The 22860-nt window shown below is 36.5% G+C and overlaps 2 long non-coding RNA genes across 2 annotated transcripts; one reads left to right on the top strand and one right to left on the bottom strand.

Annotated features, from left to right (window-relative positions):
- Positions 1 to 347: 347 nt before the first annotated feature.
- On the bottom strand, positions 348 to 1876 carry LOC125196303 (uncharacterized). The gene is made up of 2 exons (XR_007171849.2): positions 1101 to 1876; positions 348 to 589 (listed from the first exon to the last, which is right to left on the bottom strand). It is a non-coding gene; the product is annotated as an uncharacterized LOC125196303 (long non-coding RNA).
- Positions 1877 to 2941: 1065 nt separating this feature from the next.
- On the top strand, positions 2942 to 3406 carry LOC125196304 (uncharacterized). Its single transcript, XR_007171851.2, has 2 exons — positions 2942 to 3082; positions 3180 to 3406. It is a non-coding gene; the product is annotated as an uncharacterized LOC125196304 (long non-coding RNA).
- Positions 3407 to 22860: the final 19454 nt, after the last annotated feature.

Below are 22860 nucleotides of genomic sequence, written 5' to 3'. Positions count from 1 at the left end.
TCCAGTGTACACTAGCCTGATAGGGTTTGCGCCCCTACTCAAACCCGAATTCGGTTTTATAGCCCTATAGCCTAATGGAGCGTACTCACAATCTAGGCATCAGGCACACACAATATCCAAAATAATCGTAGGCATGGCATAACAGTTTAATCCACCCTTATTGCTCCACTTTCATATATTTGCAACATAAGAGAGAGTTTAGAATAAAGCCCACCTCGATTTCCTTCGAGTTCAAAAACGCACTTCTTGTCACGACCACATTTTGCTAAGGATAGCGAAAACGGGTAAACCGCGACTAATAAGAGGGATTTAAGAAGCGGGGAAAGAAAAGGGCTAGAACTTGAGAATTTCACAAGGCCAAGTCAATTGATATCATAGAAGCCAAGTATTTCATTACATGGTCTTGAAAACAGAATAGACATCTCTTCAAATAAATCAGAGTTGATAGTGAGATTCTACAATTCTCACTTCACAAAAGAGCAGCGGAATAAGTCCTTACTAAACGGCTTCGTGTATGAACACACGAATCGTGAGAGATCAACTTGATAACATCGACTCCGATCATCACTCCATCCTTTTGACGTTCAACCTGCACATTTATAAATACATGCAGGGCAGAGTACAGGAGTACTAAGTGGACACGTGCCGAAAACAAAACATACATTATATAGTTTTCAAGCCATCACAGTAACACACATGGTTTTTTCTTAAAAGGCCCGAGCTTACTAAGTTCTTTTGTGAGCTAAAAGTTCAACTGCAGACTAGGTTCTTTCATAAATCCTAACTTATCATTCATCATTCATCATTCATCGTTCATCATTCATCGTTCATCGTTCATCATTCATCATTCATCATTCATCATTCATCATTCATCATTCATCATTCATTCCAGTCAAGTGTCGCTCCAACGGTCACCCATCATTCCATGACAATCCAATGATACAATCCATTCCATGACATTCATAGAAAAAACAAAACATTTATGGCATGAAAACAATTTGAAAAGAATCATAGCTCCATTTTGAGAAAAGATGATTTTTCATAATTTCGCAAGTATTTGATTTATATCCACACTAGTGTGCTGGATAAAGAAAGCCCACCTGGTATGCTTATTCGTCAATTCAATTATTCGGTTTGACCTCACTTTCCCTTGAGCAATTTTTCCTTTGAAAAATAAATAGCGTAGCACGCTAATTAGTACTTGAACTATTTCTCCTTAGAAAGAATGCATGTACCCTATGGCATAGCACCTATATCCTTAGTCTTGTCTCATAGAATCTCTAGTCCTTTCTCGGGCTTCATTAAGTTGTAGGATTTATTTGTCCACTTAAACTAAATTCAGAGAAGTTCCATTATCTTTAAAATAATTACTTGAGCATTTAATATGGATTCTTGGAAAATCCTTTCTTAATCTTTTCTTTGAATTTTCTTAAGGCTGCCCATGGCGTCGCGGGGCGACGCCGGTCGGCCCTTCGCATCTCCATCTTCATCACTTTCCATCTTTGGGAACTTACTAAATTATTCGGGAATTAATTAATTGAGCTCCAACTAAATTCTTAAATAAATTCCAACTTCTCATAAATAATTCTCGACTCAAACTATTTAGACATGTAATTGGTGTATTTTTCCTCACAATTAATCGGCCCTCTTAATTAATTCATCTCTAAGCGCAACTAATTAAATTAGGCAGCCCATTCCTTGTTATTTAACTGGCCCAGAACCATAACCCACTCCTTAAATAATACTTGGGCCCAACTCTTAATTAAAAACAACCACTCCTTTAATTAATTACTAGAGCCCAACATTATAGCCTCTAGGCCCAAATCTAATTAAATTATTAGAATCTTCATCTATCGGTCTCTTTCTCTCTTCTACAACAACTCAAAATTAGAAAATCCCCAATTCAACTTTCAAATCCCTAAATTAGAAGAACAGAGAAGAAGCGACGGTTCCTCTCCTCAGCTCGTCGCCGCCTCCGGCGAATTCGCCACCGCCGTTCTCTCCTCCGGCGAGCTTTCCCTCTCCTTCAAGTTCTCTCTCTTCGTCGGACCCTCTCTGTCGAGCTCTCCCTCTTTCTCCTGAGATCGCACAACCGCCGTCGTTAGCGGGGAGTAGAGGCGTCGCCTCCCTCTTCTCCTCCTCCGGCGGGAATCGCGCCCCGCCTTGACGAAATTTCAGAGTCCCGTCGACGGTTACTCCTTTCTCCGTTGCCGTCACACGTCGTTCGCCGCTGCCTCCTTCATGAGGCAGCCACGATGCTCACCAGAAGCTCACGCCGGCCTCCTCCGTCTCGCACCCTCCGTCCAGCACCGGCATCGCCTCCTTCTCCCTCTCTCAACCGCGGCCTGCAGCTGCTCCGTGGGAGTTTCCGGACTCCGTCGACACTTGCTCGTCGCCTCGGTAGCTCTACCAGATACTCCTCACTCCAAAGCTAAGTCCCCTCTCCCCCTTCCCCTTTTCTTGTTCTGTTAAGTAATTAGATTCTTTGGGACAATAGCTATGTAAAATTGATTCTTGACTATTGGTGATGTTCAAGCTTTGATGAGAGTTTGATTATTGAGTCCATGTATTGGGTTTGTGGAAGAAGCTTTATGTTGTGATTCTTGGCAGAAAATTATGCTAAGTCTTGTGGTAAATCCTATGATTCCATGTCCTACGTGAGCATGCTGCCTATGATTCTACGTTCTGGAAATTTCGTGGCGTTCTTACGTGACGCCCAGAATGGTATCGAGGGGATTACCTCACTCGGTGAATCCTCTCGGTTCGCGGCTGTTTTCCCCGCTTCGTCGCTGCCTCTCCTTGCCTTCTTGCTCTTCTCGTTTCCTTGCTGCACTCTTTGATTTTGAGTGAATTTGTGGTGTCTAAAGGAGAGGGGAGGGGAATGGGGATGGGGCTGCTTATATAGGCCTCTTGTGTTGGAAACTTGGGGACAAAGACTCCCATATTTGGCTGTCAGCTCCATCTCTTTCTTGGCATCATGTTTCTTTACCTAATTGAGCAAGTCTTGAGGGCAAAGGCTCCTATTTTTGGGCCTGCCATCTCATCTCTCCCTTGTGCTTATCCAATTGTATGCCATTTTGGTGTAAGTTGGGTCACACTTGCTATTTTGGAGAAGTCTCCAACCTTGAGTCTTTGTGAAGCCTATTTCTAATAATCCCTTTGGTGCTAAATTACTGCAGGATCCTTGGTGTTATTGGCTGTAAATTTTGGAGTCTTATGAGATGCCAAATTCGAGAAGGATGGGGAAGAGAAAAGGATAGAGTAGAAGATCTTGTATTGTAGAAATGTATCTTTGAAAGAAATCTCACTTGTAGCTCCATGTATCCAATTCGTATAGCATGTATTGTACTTTGTACTAATTTATTCTCTTTTCCTCCTTCCAATAATTTTAATTTACAAACTTAAATTTCCTTGCACTTTAATTCCAATCGTCCTTTCGTCAATTTTTTTTTATACTCTAAAACTAGCGCACGAAAACTCGGGATGTTACACTTCTTCTTATTATCACACCGGGAACGCGAACTATCACCTTTATTTCATGTATTTCAAATAGGTCTCAATCATGGATCAAAATCATGCATGTTCTCACGTTTCCCTTTCCCATCGATTATTTTCAATATTCCAATCAAAATCAAAGTACGATTATCATATCGGTTTTATTCGCACAACAACTCCAGATTTATCATCAAATCGTGTCACGCATGAGTGTTTCCACACACAACACACGCACACACACACACAACACATGTGCACGCCTACCGAGGCATGCACACACACACACACTTATCACATGCATCCAAATTTCACCGATTAATTTCCCCCTTCACTCGATCTAAATGCATGTGGACTCAAGAACACCGATTGATCGGTAGAAGAAGAGAAGATCAAAATAAAAGTACCTTTTTCACAAGAACAATCGGTAGAAAACAAGTAGAATCTCGATTCTTCAACAAAATCTTGAATTGCAGATTCAATTCTTCTCCAAAAGATGAAGAATTAATGGAGAAAGTAGAAGAAAAGTTTGAGAGAGTGGGAGAGGGGAGAGCACGACGTGAAGTAGAGGGGGGGCGATTTTTCTGTAGTGCTAGGTTTTAGGATTTCTCTCCTATTTATAGAGGTTAAGATATACTCCATCAATTAAATAATAAAAGATTTGGATTAGATTTGTTTGTTGAAGAGGCCGAAAATTTGAAGAGGAATAATAGGGAATTTTGAAATTTTGGCTATTTAATTAGCCTTAGATTTAATTTGAATATTTCACGGAGCATATCACGGAGCAAGAAAATAATAATAATCTCCCCAAAATATGGTAGTAGGCGTGTAGTAATCCCCTTTCCAAAGGGATTTAATTAAAATCCTATTTAAATTAGGATATGGTAAGATCTTCTTAGATTTGACAAGATATGCTAGGATATTTGAATTTATATATGGAAGAGAATAAACAAGGGATCAAATAATATAATAAAAATAATCCCTTCTCCCATATTTAGGAGATTTCAAAAATTTCATGGAATAAAAGGGGTTTCGAATTCTTCATAGCATAAATAGGAATATTTGGACTTTGGATTTAATTTGGATAATTATCCCAAGCAATAATTTAAATCCAAGAAAAATAGGATTTCTTTCCAATAAATAGGAGGGGTCGAAAATTCCACATACTTAAATAATGCTCCTATTAAATTCTCACTCATCCCTTAGGATAATATTTCACCACAATTATTATTTGTCCCCACATTAAAATATCCACATTTTCGAATTTCACCTCCACTTCACATTTTCCAACGACTTTGACCACTCCACGACCACGTCATATTTTCCACAATATTGACTATTCAATAGCCACGTCACATTTTCAACAAGTTGACCATTCAACTCAATCTCAATTCCAAATCGCAATTAGGTCACAACGAATATTGCAATAAATCACTCATCATTTAATTCACATATGTCATAGCATTAAAAGCATTTAATGCAAAAATTTCCACGTCACAAAAATTAGGGTTCGAAAAAGCGGGGCGTTACATCCTACCACTCTTAAAAGAAATTTCATCCCGAAATTTGGTACCTTCATGGAAAGAGTTCTGGGTACATTTCCATCATCTTATCCTCAAGCTCCCACGTGGCTTCCTCGTACTCGTGGTTTCTCCAAAGTACTTTCACACTAGCAATAGATTTGTTCCTCAAGATTTGAACTTTACGGTCCAAAATCATCTGAGGTCGTTCCTCGTAACTCAAATCCGGATTCAAAGAAACTTCCTCATAGTGAATCACGTGTTTCGGGTCGAACACGTACTTCCGCAACTGTGACACATGGAAGACGTTGTGCACGTTACCAAGGTTTGGCGGCAGCGCTAATCGATAGGCTACGGGTCCTACTCCTTCGAGAATTTCATAAGGACCGATAAAACGCGGTTTTAACTTTCCTTTGACACCAAAACACGTTATCCATTTCGACGGGGACACCTTGAGAAAAACTTTATCACCGACTTGAAATCGTAAGTCGGTCCGTCGGACGTCAGCGTAAGACTTTTGTCTGTCTTGGGCTTCCTTCATTCTCACACGGATTTGTGGAACAATTTCAATCATCTCCTCGACTGCGTCGCGTCCAAGTACCCTTCGTTCGCCAACTTCATCCCAGTAGAGCGGTGATCTACACTTCCTTCCGTATAAGGCTTCATACGGCGCCATGTTAATCGTTGCTTGAAAACTGTTGTTGTAAGCGAATTCGATCAACGGTAGTGCGGTCTCCCAACTTCCGCCTCGGTCGAGCACTACGGCTCTCATCATATCCTCGAGAGTTTGTATCGTCCTCTCGGATTGCCCATCGGACTGCGGGTGAAACACCGTGCTAAAGTTCAATCGTGTTCCAAGCTCACGCTGTAGACTAATCCAAAATTTTGATGTGAGCTTCGGGTCACGATCAGACGTAATCGTCACTGGGACTCCATGCAATCGCACGATTTCTCTTATGTAGATTCGAGCTAGCCTGTCCGATCCATGAGTTATCGGAATCGGTATGAAGTGCGCACATTTGGTGAGTCGATCTACAATCACCCAAATGGCGGTGTTTCCTTTGAGGGTTTTCGGCAAGGCCGTCATGAAATCCATGGTGATGTGCTCCCACTTCGACTCTGGTATTTCCAACGGTTGTAATTTTCCATACGGTCGTTGGTGTAAAGCCTTCACCTGTTGGCTGGCTAAGCAACGCTCCACAAATGTCGCGATATCCCTCTTCATGCCATTCCACCAAAATGACTTCTTCAAGTCTTGGTACATCTTTGTACTTCCAGGGTGAGCAGTATATGGAGTTTCATGAGCTTCACTCATGATCTCGTTCTTGAGTTCCTCGTTGTCGGGCACGCATAGTCTTCCTTCAAACATGAGGGCATTATTGGACTCCTCACTATAATTTCCCGACTTTCCATTTCTCACTTCCACTCGAATCTCTTCAAGTTTCGCATCTATTCGTTGCGCTGCAACGATTCTTGTTTTCAAATCTGGCTCCACCACTAAGGTGGCGATTCGTCCTTCCACCGTTTCAGGTGCCTTTATCACTTCCAATTGCCATTTACTAAACTCTCGTATCAAACTTTCCTCTTCTGTTAGGATAGCTAGTTGCGAATGGTCTTTTCGGCTCAAAGCATCTGCCACCCCATTTTCTTTGCCGGGGTGGTAATTGATACCACAATCGTAGTCCTTCACTAGTTCGAGCCACCTTCGTTATCGCATTTTAAGTCCTTCTGCTCGAAGAAGTAATTCAAGCTCTTGTGGTCCGTAAAGATTTCACATCGAACTCCGTAGAGATGATGTCTCCAAATCTTTAGGGCATGTACCACTGCTGCTAACTCCAAATCGTGCGTTGGATAATTCAACTCGTGTGGTCTCAACTGTCGTGACGCGTAGGCGATCACCTTGTTGTTTTGCATCAACACGCATCCTAGTCCAACCTTCGAAGCATCGGTGTAGACTACATAGTTCACTCCAGACTCAGGCACTGCTAACACTGGCGCGGTGGTCAACTTCTCCTTCAAGAGTTGAAAGCTTGCTTCACACTCTGGGGTCCAATTCACCTTGACTCCCTTCTTAAGTTGTTGCGTCATTGGTCTCGCTATCTTAGAGAATCCTTCTATAAACCTTCGGTAGTATCTTGCCAAGCCTAGGGAACTCCGAATCTCGTTTGGGGTTGATGGTGACTTCCATTGTTGCACAACTTCAACTTTGGCGGGGTCCACTCTAATTCCTTCCGCCGACATAATATGTCCAAGAAAGTTTACTTCTTTCAGCCAAAATTCACACTTGCTGAATTTGGCGTATAGCTTCTCGTTTCTCAAGGTCTCCAAAGCGATTCGTAGATGCTCCTCGTGCTCCTTCTCGTTCCTCGAGTAGACTAAAACGTTATCGATAAATACTAGGACGAATTTATCCAAGTACGGATGGAATATTCGATTCATCAAATCCATGAATACCGCTGGGGCATTCGTTAGGCCGAACGGCATCACAACAAACTCGTAGTGTCCATATCTTGTGCGAAATGCGGTCTTCGGTATGTCCTCCCTTCGTACTCGTAGCTGGTGATATCCGGACCTCAAGTCCATCTTTGAAAAGACTCCGGCTCCTCGAAGCTGATCGAACAAGTCATCTATTCTCGGCGGTGGATACTTGTTCTTAAGAGTCAACTTGTTTAGCTCCCTATAGTCGATGCACATCCTCATCGATCCATCCTTCTTCTTTACGAATAGTACCGGTGCGCCCCATGGCGAGACACTAGGCCTAACAAAACCTAGGTCCATCGGCTCTTGGAGTTGTATCTTGAGTTCCTCCAACTCCTTAGGTGCCATTCGATATGGTGCCTTAGATACGGGTGCAGCTCCCGGCTCGAGATCGATGGTGAACTCCAATTGTCGATCTGGCGGCGGTCCAGGTAATACTTCGGGAAAAACATCTGGAAATTCCCGCACAACAACGACGTCTTCTACTCTTCTTTCATCATTCTCATTGCCGTGAAGAAAGACGGGATAGGCAGGCCGCCCCTCTCTCATCATCGCGGTAGCTTGCAGTGCAGAGATTATCGCGGTTCGCCGGTTCCTCGAGATTCCATGATACACGATAGGTTCTTTTCCCGGAGCTTGTAGGGATATTTGCCTCTCCTTACAACGAATCGTCGCGAAATTCGCGGCCAACCAGTCCATTCCTAGGATTACGTCGGTATCTCTCATCGCCATAACTCGCAAGTCGTGAGCGACTAACCTAAGTTCTCCCATAACAATTTCTATGTTCGAGCATATTCGAGATATTTCTATCTTTCCTCCTACTAGTGAGGACACCATCATTCTATGTTCAGATTCGCTAGAAGGCAAGCCCAAAGTGTGCACACACAGCTCATATATAAATGAATGCGATGCACTCGTGTCAAATAACACAACAACGGGGGTATCGAGAATTTTACCCATACCTGTCAAGTTTCCTTTCTCACGATCATCTTGCTCTTTCTTCGGCTTCTTTTGTTCCAGCGCGAACGCTCTAGCTTGTGGAGGAAGTCTAGGGCGGTGAGGTTGTTGCTGCCGCGACGATGGGTCGCGATTTCCTCGTGGTTCACCTTGCGGCGCCCTCGATTGCTGACGGGATCCTTGATCATTCTGCCTCGATCCCGATCCTACCTTGTTATTTGCACACTCCCTAGAGTAGTGGCCGTTTCCTCCGCAGGTGTAGCACTTGACGAGGTTCTGATATCGGCATTCTCCGAAATGGTATTTAGAGCACACATTGCACTGCGGTGCCCTGGGTCGATAATCTCCTCTCTGGCTAGACGTATGTTGCCCTCCTCCGTGCTGGGGTCGATGCTGATTCGACTGGTGCCGTTTTCCGTCGTAGGAATTCCTAGCGTCCTCCCACTTCCTCTTCTCCCGGGAGTGATGTGATGGGGGCAGGGACGGTGTAGAGTTCTCCTTGGCTCTCTCTTGAGGCATCGCTGCTTCAATATCCAATGCGAGTGCCAAAGCTTTCGCGTAGGTGAGTCTCCCTCGACTGGCCAACGACATCCTTATCTCGGACCTTAGTCCCTCGCGGAACTTGTCGGACAGCTTCTCGTCAGTGTCAACTTGATCAGGGGCGTATTGGGTCATGCTATTGAGCGCTCGATCGTATTCGGTCATAGTCATGCGTCCTTGAGTCATATTGTGGAACTCGGATGCCTTCGCTTTCCGGTAACTCTTTGGAACATACTTGTTGTACAATTCAGTCTTGAAATCTTCCCACGTCATTGCTTCTATTTGGTCTCGCGTCAGGGTCTTCGTTCTAGAATCCCACCAAAAGTCGGCCGCCTCGATTAGTTGGTGAGTAATGCAACTCATCCGTTCCCTATCATTGCATCCCAAGATTGCGAAGATACGCTCTATCGCGCGGATCCATGATTCGGCCTTGGCCGGTTCTCCAAGTCCATCAAACACAGGTGGTTTCTGTTCCAAAAACAGCTTCACTATTTCCCGATTAACCGGGGGTAGGGGAGGCGGCGGTGTCTGAATTGACTGCGTCACACTGTCCTCGCTCGAAGGCGGAGGTGTCTGTTGACGGTTATGGCGTCTCAGCGGCATTCTGATTTGTCAAAGCACGGATTATTCTCAAAATTCTAGCAACAGTCACGTGGTATAACAAGGTTCATGGGACAATTGTTTTGGTGCATAAGGCCAAGCAAAAAGTTTCGTCACATAGATGGATTTCACAAGTAGTGTCAAAGCATTATTATCACCAAAAATTGGCTGCGCCACAGGGTATCAAAAGAATCATTGGTCCTTATCAACAAGGTAATTGTAATCAAGAGGCACTTATGCAATTCAAGTGGCAAGTATAGGGCGCAATAAGGTATTAAAGATAGTGGTGTGATGATATGATGGCATGATAACATAGTGGTAGTCAATTTTCACAATGGCATGAGAATAACAATATGGGAATCCATTGCATCATAAGGTAACGAGCACAGAATGAAACGTAAAAATTCTCCACATAGCATAAAAAAAAACGTTGCCTCAATGAGGTCTTAGTATCAACGGAAATTTCAGAAGAGCATAAGTAGAAGGTACGCAAAAAGTTTAGCAAAAAATATTCAAAAATCATGGGGGAAGCAAAACAATGTTTTCCACGACTATCACTCCTAGTCTATATCGTTCATATCCTCCTCGGGGTCCTCATCCTCGTAGACATTTTTTATTAATTTATCTCAACCGGGACTCCTAAAGCGGGACGGATTTGACATGTAGTTGATATTATATTGTGTAGTTAACAAGAATTGTATATGTAGTTGACATGGATTGCACACATAATTGACATTATATGTGTGTAGTTGACATGAATTGTGTGTGTGGTTGACATGGATTGTACACATAGTTGACATTATATGTGTGTAGTTGACATGAATTGTATATGTAGTTGACATTATATGCATGTAATTGACATGGATTGTACACATAGTTGACATGAATTGTATATGTAGTTGAAAAATAAAAATAAAAAATTTTAAAAAATTAAAAAAAAATTAAAAAATTTTTAAAAAATTAAAAAAAAAATTATAAAATTAAAAAAAAACTTAAAAAAAATTAATAAAAAAATTTTAATTAAAAAATAAAAAAATATATATTTATTGAATAAAATGTACCATGATATTACCATTCTGCCCTTTCATAATTAATTAATCTAAAGATATTTTCCATGTGAAAAAATCTGGACCACTCATTTAATAAAAATGAGTGGCTGATATTGCATCTCATTTCTCAATTAGCATAAAAAAATCTCAATTGATCACAATCATATATATATATATATATATATAGATATATAGAGTTGTGATCAATGTCGAACCAATTTTAAAGACCGAACTAGAGACCAAATCTGGGCCATTAGATCTAGTTTTTTTTATGAGATATGCTGCTGTGAAAATTTTTTCGGCTTCATTACAAGCCCATTTTACTTCATTGTATAGGTTTATTACTTCATTCTGTTCGTATTACCTTGAAACTACAACATGTTTTTACTTGCTTCTAGTAGGCTTTGAAATGATTCAACATATGCTTCATTCAAATTCATTGACGTGGGTTTTTGCTTGATTAACATTTAAAAATGCAATTTATTCAAGTGAGTTTATTACTTCATTCAGAATCATTATTACTTCATTGGATAAGATTTTTACTTCATTCCAGTAGGACTTCAAATGCTTCTACACATACTTCCAAATATATGCTCTTCCAAATCATCAAGACCAGCACTTAACAAAGACAAATGATCCATGCTTCCCTCAGACTTTTGGACTAATCGATAAAAGTTGGAGAACAACTTTTTCTTAACTTCCTGCTTTTCATCCAAATCTGCAAGATAAAAGATAACATTATTACAATAAATACTATCATTTCTCTGACTGAAAAATAGAATTTTTACAAATAAGGTTAAAAATGGATCACACGTTCAAATGGTTGTTGTTCCTCAGATGGTAGACCATGGGCTGCCTTTAGTAAAGAGCTCTTCAACCACCTTCGACCAAAATATTTCTCAGGAATGAGATTAGCAGACTTATTCTTCAACAAACAAAATATATGGCAACATAACAAACCAATTCTGGAAAACTTCTTGCAACTATAGTCGAATGTGTCTTGCTTACTATCATACTTAACATCCCATGTTCTACCATATTGGTCCTTGACCTGATGCATCTTGATGTTATCCTCAACAGTTATAGAAACAATCTCACATACCGTACTTATTTCCTGTTGTGCATGTTTGAAAATAGAATCAGTGTAGATTGTAGATGCATGCTTCTCAATAGGCAATTGGGTTGACAAATCAGGAATAGTTGAGTAATCCAAGTAGTTCAATCGCGAATTGGCATTCCTTTGATCTCCCACAGCATAATTAAAGAAATTGATGAACTGTACAAGTTTTGCACGTGGCTTTGTGTAGTTTTTAAAAAAGCTATTCTCCGATTCAGACATCGATGTAGTCTTAAGAAGTGACCCCATGGGAAAATCTCGAAAATAGGCAGGAACCCAGAATTCTCTATCTTCAAATATTGATCCAAACCAGTGCACGTCTTCTAATCCATACCGTTCCATTATATCATTCCATATTATATCAAACTCATCGGGCTCTAACAAATCAGACCAAACACATGCATTCAACTCTTTTTTGAAATCTTCATTACCAAGTAAAGATTTGGGCAACTTATCTGACACCTTAACCATGATATGCCACATACACCATCGGTGCCTTGTTTGTAAAAGTACTTGTTGAACAGCAAGTTTGATCCCCCAATCTTGATCAGTGATAATCAATTTGGGTGCTACCCCCATGCATCGAACAAAACAACCAAACAACCAAGAATAGGAGTCTCTACCTTCACTTGATAACAAGCCAGCTCCAAATGTAACTGGTCTAGAATGGTTATCTTTTCCAGTGAATGGTGCAAAAAAAATGCAATACCTTCAGAATATAACATAAAAATGAATTATATTTTCATGCATATAGAAAAGTATCATTTTATCAGCTATTACTATCATTTTATCAGCCAAAAGTATCATTTTATCAACTGAAATATAATTACCCAAGATTATCATTTTATTAGTAAGAATTATCATTTTATCTACTGCAAGTATCATTTTGTCATTATATAATTCAGAAGTATCATTTTATCAGCTATGACTATCATTTTATCAGCCAAAAGTATCATTTTATTAGTCAGAAGTATCATTTTATCTGCTGCAAGTATCATTTTGTCATTATATAATTCAGAAGTATCATTTTATAACATAAAAGTAATTTAATCAGCAAAAAGTATAATTTTATGTCTATTAACAACAAAAGTAATATACATGTTAGTGTTGTATGTTGAGTCAAATGAAATTACATCTCCAAACATATGATAATTTCGTCTTGAAATAGCATCAACCCAGAAAAGTCCAGTTAACTTTCCATGAGATCCTATCTCAATTTCATAATATAAGGCATCAGATGATTCCTTTTGAGAACGCATATAATCAAAAATCATTTGAGCATCTGATTCATCAATATTGGACATAATATCACGATAACCATTTCTAATATCAATAATATCACATCCAACATTTTCAGGTTCACCCATTATCTCCTTCAAAAGTTTGAATGTGAGAGTGGGACCAATATTACACCTGCCACAATCCTCCATAAACCTCCGATGGATAGGATCCAGATTGCGATTGGCCATCATAAAATGCCTCTGCTCATCCGCAACCATTAAGTGATTATGATACTCAACAAACTTATAAACCTCATATCCTCTGCTCATGTCATCTGAAAAATATCTCAAATTGAGCTTAGCAAGACATTCACACCTAAATGACCGACACCTACGCTTCTTAACAGAGACTTCAGTTGATTGGGATGCATGACCAGGTATAAAATTCTTAGAGCCTTGTCTGCTGCAAGCCAAATACTGTCACTTAGTAATACCTTGAACTGATTTGTTGCCCATTTTACGAATGTCAAAACCAACTGAACGAGCATAATGTTCATAGAAATCAACTGCTTCTACTAATGTATTGAATTTCATACCAATCATTGGCTTCAAAGCATCATCACAAACAGGAATATACATACCTACAAATCAGTAAAAGTATCATTTTATCAGAGTATCATTTTATCATAGTATCATTTTATCAGAGTATCATTTTATCGACAAAACTATCATGTTATGCAGTAAACCTAACATTTATAAGCCAAAAGTATCATCTTAACACATAATCGGCAGTAAATAATATAATCAAATAAGAATTTCAGTACATCAGAAACATAAACCAATCGACAACTAATATTAATCTAAAATCAAATTCAATACATGAATATGAACACAATCTATAAGCTAAATAATAGATAATGATTGTTACCTTCGTTATTTGCTACAGACTCCATCGAAGCAAATTCTGACAGCAATTGAAGAGGTAATCAATGAAAATAAGAACGCAAAATTGAAAACATCTTCCCGATCACAATTATGCGAGAAATATGGAAACAAAATCTGGAGACTATGGAATAATGTACCAAATCGGAAGAAAATCTGGAGATGTTGAAGTAAAATAGGCGAGAAATATGGAAACAAAATCGCTTGAATATGAAGATGAGAGAATCAATCTGTTAGAAGGTGAGAGAATTGAGTTCCAACAGAATGAGTTTGAACGAGTTTGGAGTAAAATTTAGAAATTAAATGAGAAAATTACATTTTTACCCCCCTGCGCCTTTTTTATGAAGTACATCTAAGTTTGAATTTCAACCACAAGATTATCAAATATGTGTGGTAAGAATTTGGTTATAGAGTTATTATGTGATTTGGGGGTTATGATATGATCACATCCATATATATATATATATAATATATATATATATATGTTTGTGTTAAAATGACAATCCCTCTTAAAATGACACCGTGACACCACTTATACAACAATATTACAAACACTACACAGCAATCTATAGATTGTTGTATAGTGTGTCGGATATTGCTAGACAAGAAAAATTGATGTATAAAGAGCAGCAAATTGCTGACCTATTTTTCAATTTTTTTTTTCTTTTTTTTGCCACGTGGCAGCTTATTATTCGTCCACGTGCACAAATGATTGACTAGGAATGGTGGTATTGTGTTATTTTAAGGGGTGGTGGCACCCTAACATGCCCACATATATATATATATATATATATATATATATATATATATATATATATATATATTATAGGGTCTTGTTAAGTTGAGATTTATGAACCTAATTGAGAATTGAGATGCAATCTCAGTCACTCATCCAAAATATCTGTGAAATGTTAACAACATGTAGTTTATGTCAACTAGGGGTATTACCGTCAATAGCCTGCACATCAAATCTCAACAACTTTATTCAATAAATACTTTTCTTTTTTAAATTTTTTTTTAAAATTTTTTTAAAAAAAAATCATTTTTTTTTTGTCAACTACATATACAATTCATGTCAACTACATATAAAATTCCTGTCAACTACACATCAAATGTCAACAACTTTATTCAATAAATACTACTACCTCCGTCCCGCTTTAGGAGTCCCGGTTGAGTCGGGCACATGTTTTAAGAAAAAAGTGTTTGAGTGTGTAATAAATAAATATTGTAGTGGATGTTGGGACCCACTTTTAATTGAGTGTCCAATAAATAAATGTTGCAGTCGATGTTGGGACCCACTTTTAATATTTTTTTATTAGTTGTAGTGGATGTTGACACCTACTTTTAACACTTTGTAGACATTTTTTATTAATTTATCTCAACCGGGACTCCTAAAGCGGGACGGATTTGACATGTAGTTGATATTATATTGTGTAGTTAACAAGAATTGTATATGTAGTTGACATGGATTGCACACATAATTGACATTATATGTGTGTAGTTGACATGAATTGTGTGTGTGGTTGACATGGATTGTACACATAGTTGACATTATATGTGTGTAGTTGACATGAATTGTATATGTAGTTGACATTATATGCATGTAATTGACATGGATTGTACACATAGTTGACATGAATTGTATATGTAGTTGAAAAATAAAAATAAAAAATTTTATAAAATTAAAAAAAAATTAAAAAAATTTTAAAAAATTAAAAAAAAAATTATAAAATTAAAAAAAAAACTTAAAAAAAATTAATAAAAAAATTTAAATTAAAAAATAAAAAAATATATATTTATTGAATAAAATGTACCATGATATTACCATTCTGCCCTTTCATAATTAATTAATCTAAAGATATTTTCCATGTAAAAAAATCTGGACCACTCATTTAATAAAAATGAGTGGCTGATATTGCATCTCATTTCTCAATTAGCATAAAAAAATCTCAATTGATCACAATCATATATATATATATATATATATATAGATATATAGAGTTGTGATCAATGTCGAACCAATTTTAAAGACCGAACTAGAGACCAAATCTGGGCCATTAGATCTAGTTTTTTTTATGAGATGTGCTGCTGTGAAAATTTTTTCGGCTTCATTACAAGCCCATTTTACTTCATTGTATAGGTTTATTACTTCATTCTGTTCGTATTACCTTGAAACTACAACATGTTTTTACTTGCTTCTAGTAGGCTTTGAAATGATTCAACATATGCTTCATTCAAATTCATTGACGTGGGTTTTTGCTTGATTAACATTTAAAAATGCAATTTATTCAAGTGAGTTTATTACTTTATTCAGAATCATTAGTACTTCATTGGATAAGATTTTTACTTCATTCCAGTAGGACTTCAAATGCTTCTACACATACTTCCAAATATATGCTCTTTCAAATCATCAAGACCAGCACTTAACAAAGACAAATGATCCATGCTTCCCTCAGACTTTTGGACTAATCGATAAAAGTTGGAGAACAACTTTTTCTTAACTTCCTGCTTTTCATCCAAATCTGCAAGATAAAAGATAACATTATTACAATAAATACTATCATTTCTCTGACTGAAAAATAGAATTTTTACAAATAAGGTTAAAAATGGATCACACGTTCAAATGGTTGTTGTTCCTCAGATGGTAGACCATGGGCTGCCTTTAGTAAAGAGCTCTTCAACCACCTTCGACCAAAATATTTCTCAGGAATGAGATTAGCAGACTTATTCTTCAACAAACAAAATATATGGCAACATAACAAACCAATTCTGGAAAACTTCTTGCAACTATAGTCGAATGTGTCTTGCTTACTATCATACTTAACATCCCATGTTCTACCATATTGGTCCTTGACCTGATGCATCTTGATGTTATCCTCAACAGTTATAGAAACAATCTCACATACCGTACTTATTTCCTGTTGTGCATGTTTGAAAATAGAATCAGTGTAGATTGTAGATGCATGCTTCTCAATAGGCAATTGGGTTGACAAATCAGGAATAGTTGAGTAATCCAAGTAGTTCAATCGCGAATTGGCATTCCTTTGATCTCCCACAGCATAATTAAAGAAATTGATGAACTGTACAAGTTTTGCACGTGGCTTTGTGTAGTTTTTAAAAAAGCTATTCTCCGATTCAGACATCGATGTAGTCTTAAGAAGTGACCCCATGGGAAAATCTCGAAAATAGGCAGGAACCCAGAATTCTCTATCTTCAAATATTGATCCAAACCAGTGCACGTCTTCTAATCCATACCGTTCCATTATATCATTCCATATTATATCAAACTCATCGGGCTCTAACAAATCAGACCAAACACATGCATTCAACTCTTTTTTGAAATCTTCATTACCAAGTAAAGATTTGGGCAACTTATCTGACACCTTAACCATGATATGCCACATACACCATCGGTGCCTTGTTTGTAAAAGTACTTGTTGAACAGCAAGTTTGATCCCCCAATCTTGATCAGTGATAATCAATTTGGGTGCTACCCCCATGCATCGAACAAAACAACCAAACAACCAAGAATAGGAGTCTCTACCTTCACTTGATAACAAGCCAGCTCCAAATGTAACTGGTCTAGAATGGTTATCTTTTCCAGTGAATGGTGCAAAAAAAATGCAATACCTTCAGAATATAACATAAAAATGAATTATATTTTCATGCATATAGAAAAGTATCATTTTATCAGCTATTACTATCATTTTATCAGCCAAAAGTATCATTTTATCAACTGAAATATAATTACCCAAGATTATCATTTTATTAGTAAGAATTATCATTTTATCTACTGCAAGTATCATTTTGTCATTATATAATTCAGAAGTATCATTTTATCAGCTATGACTATCATTTTATCAGCCAAAAGTATCATTTTATTAGTCAGAAGTATCATTTTATCTGCTGCAAGTATCATTTTGTCATTATATAATTCAGAAGTATCATTTTATAACATAAAAGTAATTTAATCAGCAAAAAGTATAATTTTATGTCTATTAACAACAAAAGTAATATACATGTTAGTGTTGTATGTTGAGTCAAATGAAATTACATCTCCAAACATATGATAATTTCGTCTTGAAATAGCATCAACCCAGAAAAGTCCAGTTAACTTTCCATGAGATCCTATCTCAATTTCATAATATAAGGCATCAGATGATTCCTTTTGAGAACGCATATAATCAAAAATCATTTGAGCATCTGATTCATCAATATTGGAAATAATATCACGATAACCATTTCTAATATCAATAATATCACATCCAACATTTTCAGGTCCACCCATTATCTCCTTCAAAAGTTTGAATGTGAGAGTGGGACCAATATTACACCTGCCACAATCCTCCATAAACCTCCGATGGATAGGATCCAGATTGCGATTGGCCATCATAAAATGCCTATGCTCATCCGCAACCATTAAGTGATTATGATACTCAACAAACTTATAAACCTCATATCCTCTGCTCATGCCATCTGAAAAATATCTCAAATTGAGCTTAGCAAGACATTCACACCTAAATGACCGACACCTACGCTTCTTAACAGAGACTTCAGTTGATTGGGATGCATGACCAGGTATAAAATTCTTAGAGCCTTGTCTGCTGCAAGCCAAATACTGTCACTTAGTAATACCTTGAACTGATTTGTTGCCCATTTTACGAATGTCAAAACCAACTGAACGAGCATAATGTTCATAGAAATCAACTGCTTCTACTAATGTATTGAATTTCATACCAATCATTGGCTTCAAAGCATCATCACAAACAGGAATATACATACCTACAAATCAGTAAAAGTATCATTTTATCAGAGTATCATTTTATCATAGTATCATTTTATCAGAGTATCATTTTATCGACAAAACTATCATGTTATGCAGTAAACCTAACATTTATAAGCCAAAAGTATCATCTTAACACATAATCGGCAGTAAATAATATAATCAAATAAGAATTTCAGTACATCAGAAACATAAACCAATCGACAACTAATATTAATCTAAAATCAAATTCAATACATGAATATGAACACAATCTATAAGCTAAATAATAGATAATGATTGTTACCTTCGTTATTTGCTACAGACTCCATCGAAGCAAATTCTGACAGCAATTGAAGAGGTAATCAATGAAAATAAGAACGCAAAATTGAAAACATCTTCCCGATCACAATTATGCGAGAAATATGGAAACAAAATCTGGAGACTATGGAATAATGTACCAAATCGGAAGAAAATCTGGAGATGTTGAAGTAAAATAGGCGAGAAATATGGAAACAAAATCGCTTGAATATGAAGATGAGAGAATCAATCTGTTAGAAGGTGAGAGAATTGAGTTCCAACAGAATGAGTTTGAACGAGTTTGGAGTAAAATTTAGAAATTAAATGAGAAAATTACATTTTTACCCCCCTGCGCCTTTTTTATGAAGTACATCTAAGTTTGAATTTCAACCACAAGATTATCAAATATGTGTGGTAAGAATTTGGTTATAGAGTTATTATGTGATTTGGGGGTTATGATATGATCACATCCATATATATATATATATATAATATATATATATATATATGTTTGTGTTAAAATGACAATCCCTCTTAAAATGACACCGTGACACCACTTATACAACAATATTACAAACACTACACAGCAATCTATAGATTGTTGTATAGTGTGTCGGATATTGCTAGACAAGAAAAATTGATGTATAAAGAGCAGCAAATTGCTGACCTATTTTTCAATTTTTTTTTTCTTTTTTTTGCCACGTGGCAGCTTATTATTCGTCCACGTGCACAAATGATTGACTAGGAATGGTGGTATTGTGTTATTTTAAGGGGTGGTGGCACCCTAACATGCCCACATATATATATATATATATATATATATATATATATATATATATATTATAGGGTCTTGTTAAGTTGAGATTTATGAACCTAATTGAGAATTGAGATGCAATCTCAGTCACTCATCCAAAATATCTGTGAAATGTTAACAACATGTAGTTTATGTCAACTAGGGGTATTACCGTCAATAGCCTGCACATCAAATCTCAACAACTTTATTCAATAAATACTTTTCTTTTTTAAATTTTTTTTTAAAATTTTTTTAAAAAAAAATCATTTTTTTTTTGTCAACTACATATACAATTCATGTCAACTACATATAAAATTCCTGTCAACTACACATCAAATGTCAACAACTTTATTCAATAAATACTACTACCTCCGTCCCGCTTTAGGAGTCCCGGTTGAGTCGGGCACATGTTTTAAGAAAAAAGTGTTTGAGTGTGTAATAAATAAATATTGTAGTGGATGTTGGGACCCACTTTTAATTGAGTGTCCAATAAATAAATGTTGCAGTCGATGTTGGGACCCACTTTTAATATTTTTTTATTAGTTGTAGTGGATGTTGACACCTACTTTTAACACTTTGTAGACATTTTTTATTAATTTATCTCAACCGGGACTCCTAAAGCGGGACGGATTTGACATGTAGTTGATATTATATTGTGTAGTTAACAAGAATTGTATATGTAGTTGACATGGATTGCACACATAATTGACATTATATGTGTGTAGTTGACATGAATTGTGTGTGTGGTTGACATGGATTGTACACATAGTTGACATTATATGTGTGTAGTTGACATGAATTGTATATGTAGTTGACATTATATGCATGTAATTGACATGGATTGTACACATAGTTGACATGAATTGTATATGTAGTTGAAAAATAAAAATAAAAAATTTTAAAAAATTAAAAAAAAATTAAAAAATTTTTAAAAAATTAAAAAAAAAATTATAAAATTAAAAAAAAACTTAAAAAAAATTAATAAAAAAATTTTAATTAAAAAATAAAAAAATATATATTTATTGAATAAAATGTACCATGATATTACCATTCTGCCCTTTCATAATTAATTAATCTAAAGATATTTTCCATGTGAAAAAATCTGGACCACTCATTTAATAAAAATGAGTGGCTGATATTGCATCTCATTTCTCAATTAGCATAAAAAAATCTCAATTGATCACAATCATATATATATATATATATATATATATAGATATATAGAGTTGTGATCAATGTCGAACCAATTTTAAAGACCGAACTAGAGACCAAATCTGGGCCATTAGATCTAGTTTTTTTTATGAGATATGCTGCTGTGAAAATTTTTTCGGCTTCATTACAAGCCCATTTTACTTCATTGTATAGGTTTATTACTTCATTCTGTTCGTATTACCTTGAAACTACAACATGTTTTTACTTGCTTCTAGTAGGCTTTGAAATGATTCAACATATGCTTCATTCAAATTCATTGACGTGGGTTTTTGCTTGATTAACATTTAAAAATGCAATTTATTCAAGTGAGTTTATTACTTCATTCAGAATCATTATTACTTCATTGGATAAGATTTTTACTTCATTCCAGTAGGACTTCAAATGCTTCTACACATACTTCCAAATATATGCTCTTCCAAATCATCAAGACCAGCACTTAACAAAGACAAATGATCCATGCTTCCCTCAGACTTTTGGACTAATCGATAAAAGTTGGAGAACAACTTTTTCTTAACTTCCTGCTTTTCATCCAAATCTGCAAGATAAAAGATAACATTATTACAATAAATACTATCATTTCTCTGACTGAAAAATAGAATTTTTACAAATAAGGTTAAAAATGGATCACACGTTCAAATGGTTGTTGTTCCTCAGATGGTAGACCATGGGCTGCCTTTAGTAAAGAGCTCTTTAACCACCTTCGACCAAAATATTTCTCAGGAATGAGATTAGCAGACTTATTCTTCAACAAACAAAATATATGGCAACATAACAAACCAATTCTGGAAAACTTCTTGCAACTATAGTCGAATGTGTCTTGCTTACTATCATACTTAACATCCCATGTTCTACCATATTGGTCCTTGACCTGATGCATCTTGATGTTATCCTCAACAGTTATAGAAACAATCTCACATACCGTACTTATTTCCTGTTGTGCATGTTTGAAAATAGAATCAGTGTAGATTGTAGATGCATGCTTCTCAATAGGCAATTGGGTTGACAAATCAGGAATAGTTGAGTAATCCAAGTAGTTCAATCGCGAATTGGCATTCCTTTGATCTCCCACAGCATAATTAAAGAAATTGATGAACTGTACAAGTTTTGCACGTGGCTTTGTGTAGTTTTTAAAAAAGCTATTCTCCGATTCAGACATCGATGTAGTCTTAAGAAGTGACCCCATGGGAAAATCTCGAAAATAGGCAGGAACCCAGAATTCTCTATCTTCAAATATTGATCCAAACCAGTGCACGTCTTCTAATCCATACCGTTCCATTATATCATTCCATATTATATCAAACTCATCGGGCTCTAACAAATCAGACCAAACACATGCATTCAACTCTTTTTTGAAATCTTCATTACCAAGTAAAGATTTGGGAAACTTATCTGACACCTTAACCATGATATGCCACATACACCATCGGTGCCTTGTTTGTAAAAGTACTTGTTGAACAGCAAGTTTGATCCCCCAATCTTGATCAGTGATAATCAATTTGGGTGCTACCCCCATGCATCGAACAAAACAACCAAACAACCAAGAATAGGAGTCTCTACCTTCACTTGATAACAAGCCAGCTCCAAATGTAACTGGTCTAGAATGGTTATCTTTTCCAGTGAATGGTGCAAAAAAAATGCAATACCTTCAGAATATAACATAAAAATGAATTATATTTTCATGCATATAGAAAAGTATCATTTTATCAGCTATTACTATCATTTTATCAGCCAAAAGTATCATTTTATCAACTGAAATATAATTACCCAAGATTATCATTTTATTAGTAAGAATTATCATTTTATCTACTGCAAGTATCATTTTGTCATTATATAATTCAGAAGTATCATTTTATCAGCTATGACTATCATTTTATCAGC

The sequence above is a fragment of the Salvia hispanica genome, chromosome 4 (genome assembly GCF_029641045.1).
Source record: "Salvia hispanica isolate PSC_SH4W2 chromosome 4, Shi_PSC_v1, whole genome shotgun sequence".
NCBI classification, from domain to species: Eukaryota; Viridiplantae; Streptophyta; class Magnoliopsida; order Lamiales; family Lamiaceae; genus Salvia; species Salvia hispanica.
This window is presented reverse-complemented; position numbering and strand designations above follow the sequence as displayed.